Source organism: Spea bombifrons, chromosome 2 (assembly GCF_027358695.1).
Source record: "Spea bombifrons isolate aSpeBom1 chromosome 2, aSpeBom1.2.pri, whole genome shotgun sequence".
Classification (NCBI taxonomy): domain Eukaryota; kingdom Metazoa; phylum Chordata; class Amphibia; order Anura; family Pelobatidae; genus Spea; species Spea bombifrons.
The window spans coordinates 142,693,333-142,695,832 of record NC_071088.1 but is presented as its reverse complement, the minus strand read 5'-3'; the positions used below and the strand labels follow the sequence as shown (position 1 = coordinate 142,695,832).

The 2,500-nt window shown below is 50.0% G+C and overlaps 5 non-coding genes and 2 pseudogenes across 5 annotated transcripts; all 7 read left to right on the top strand.

The window, feature by feature from the left end:
• The first annotated feature begins 82 nt into the window (after positions 1–82).
• On the top strand, positions 83–201 carry LOC128476275 (5S ribosomal RNA). The gene has a single exon (XR_008347292.1). It is a non-coding gene; the product is annotated as a 5S ribosomal RNA (ribosomal RNA).
• A 254-nt stretch (positions 202–455) lies between these two features.
• On the top strand, positions 456–574 carry LOC128476274 (5S ribosomal RNA). Its single transcript, XR_008347291.1, has one exon. It is a non-coding gene; the product is annotated as a 5S ribosomal RNA (ribosomal RNA).
• Positions 575–888: 314 nt separating this feature from the next.
• LOC128479965 (uncharacterized) lies at positions 889–997 on the top strand (annotated as a pseudogene).
• A 245-nt stretch (positions 998–1,242) lies between these two features.
• LOC128479091 (5S ribosomal RNA) lies at positions 1,243–1,361 on the top strand. Its single transcript, XR_008349981.1, has one exon. It is a non-coding gene; the product is annotated as a 5S ribosomal RNA (ribosomal RNA).
• A 242-nt stretch (positions 1,362–1,603) lies between these two features.
• LOC128480567 (uncharacterized) lies at positions 1,604–1,712 on the top strand (annotated as a pseudogene).
• Positions 1,713–1,939: 227 nt separating this feature from the next.
• LOC128478829 (5S ribosomal RNA) lies at positions 1,940–2,058 on the top strand. Its single transcript, XR_008349729.1, has one exon. It is a non-coding gene; the product is annotated as a 5S ribosomal RNA (ribosomal RNA).
• Positions 2,059–2,247: 189 nt separating this feature from the next.
• Positions 2,248–2,366, top strand: LOC128476934 (5S ribosomal RNA). The gene has a single exon (XR_008347925.1). It is a non-coding gene; the product is annotated as a 5S ribosomal RNA (ribosomal RNA).
• The last annotated feature ends 134 nt before the right edge of the window (positions 2,367–2,500 follow it).

Here is a 2,500-nt window from a genome sequence, read left to right as displayed (position 1 = left end):
GCAGCCGCAGCAGCAGCAGCCGCAGCAGCAGCCGCAGCAGCAACAGCAACAGAATAAGAGAAGTAAAATAAAAAACTTTAACACCTGCGGCCATACCACCCTGAAAGCGCCCGATCTCGTCTGATCTCGGAAGCTAAGCAGGGTTGGGCCTGGTTAGTACCTGGATGGGAGACCGCCTGGGAATACCAGGTGTTGTAGGCTTTTAATTTTTTCTCACAGTCCGGGGAGAGCTTTTTGCCATGTGTTTCTTGCTCATCATCAAAGCTTTAAACCCTTATTTGAACCTTCTCACCTTCTCTGTCCTGTCCCAGGGCTTATAATTCTTTTTGTCTGACGACAAGCAGCAGCAGCAGCAGCAGCAGCAGCAGCAGCAGCAGCAGCAGCAGCAGCAGCAGCAGCAGCAGCAGCAGCAGCAGCAGCAACAGAATAAGAGAAGTAAAATAAAAAACTTTCACACCTGCGGCCATACCACCCTGAAAGCGCCCGATCTCGTCTGATCTCGGAAGCTAAGCAGGGTTGGGCCTGGTTAGTACCTGGATGGGAGACCGCCTGGGAATACCAGGTGTTGTAGGCTTTTAATTTTTTCTCACAGTCCGGGGAGAGCTTTTTGCCATGTGTTTCTTGCTCATCATCAAAGCTTTAAACCCTTATTTGAACCTTCTCACCTTCTCTGTCCTGTCCCAGGGCTTATAATTCTTTCTGTCTGACGACAAGCAGCAGCAGCAGCAGCAGCAGCAGCAGCAGCAGCAGCAGCAGCAGCAGCAGCAGCAGCAGCAGCAGCAGCAGCAGCAGCAGCAGCAGCAGCAGCAGCAGCAGCAGCAGCAGCAGCAGCAGCAGCAGCAGCAGCAGCAGCAGCAGAATAAGAGAAGTAAAATAAAAAACTTTCACACCTGCGGCCATACCACCCTGAAAGCGCCTGATCTCGGAAGCTAAGCAGGGTTGGGCCTGGTTAGTACCTGGATGGGAGACCGCCTGGGAATACCAGGTGTTGTAGGCTTTTAATTTTTTCTCACAGTCCGGGGAGAGCTTTTTGCCATGTGTTTCTTGCTCATCATCAAAGCTTTAAACCCTTATTTGAACCTTCTCACCTTCTCTGTCCTGTCCCAGGGCTTATAATTCTTTTTGTCTGACGACAAGCAGCAGCAGCAGCAGCAGCAGCAGCAGCAGCAGCAGCAGCAGCAGCAGCAGCAGCAGCAGCAGCAGCAGCAACAGAATAAGAGAAGTAAAATAAAAAACTTTCACACCTGCGGCCATACCACCCTGAAAGCGCCCGATCTCGTCTGATCTCGGAAGCTAAGCAGGGTTGGGCCTGGTTAGTACCTGGATTGGAGACCGCCTGGGAATACTAGGTGTTGTAGGCTTTTAATTTTTTCTCACAGTCCGGGGAGAGCTTTTTGCCATGTGTTTCTTGCTCATCATCAAAGCTTTAAACCCTTATTTGAACCTTCTCACCTTCTCTGTCCTGTCCTAGGGCTTATAATTCTTTCTGTCTGACGACAAGCAGCAGCAGCAGCAGCAGCAGCAGCAGCAGCAGCAGCAGCAGCAGCAGCAGCAGCAACAGCAACAGCAACAGAATAAGAGAAGTAAAATAAAAAACTTTCACACCTGCGGCCATACCACCCTGAAAGCGTCTGATCTCGGAAGCTAAGCAGGGTTGGGCCTGGTTAGTACCTGGATGGGAGACTGCCTGGGAATACCAGGTGTTGTAGGCTTTTTCTTGTCTGACAGTCCGGGGAGAGCTTTTTGCCATGTGTTTCTTGCTCATCATCAAAGCTTTAAACCCTTATTTGAACCTTCTCACCTTCTCTGTCCTGTCCCAGGGCTTATAATTCTTTCTGTCTGACGACAAGCAGCAGCAGCAGCAGCAGCAGCAGCAGCAGCAGCAGCAGCAGCAGCAGCAGCAGCAGCAGAATAAGAGAAGTAAAATAAAAAAATTCACACCTGCGGCCATACCACCCTGAAAGCGACCGATCTCGTCTGATCTCGGAAGCTAAGCAGGGTTGGGCCTGGTTAGTACCTGGATGGGAGACTGCCTGGGAATACCAGGTGTTGTAGGCTTTTTCTTGTCTGACAGTCCGGGGAGAGCTTTTTGCCATGTGTTTCTTGCTCATCATCAAAGCTTTAAACCCTTATTTGAACCTTCTCACCTTCTCTGTCCTGTCCCAGGGCTTATAATTCTTTCTGTCTGACGACAAGCAGCAGCAGCAGCAGCAACAGAATAAGAGAAGTAAAATAAAAAACTTTCACACCTGTGGCCATACCACCCTGAAAGCGCCCGATCTCGTCTGATCTCGGAAGCTAAGCAGGGTTGGGCCTGGTTAGTACCTGGATGGGAGACCGCCTGGGAATACCAGGTGTTGTAGGCTTTTAATTTTTTCTCACAGTCCGGGGAGAGCTTTTTGCCATGTGTTTCTTGCTCATCATCAAAGCTTTAAACCCTTATTTGAACCTTCTCACCTTCTCTGTCCTGTCCCAGGGCTTATAATTCTTTCTGTCTGAC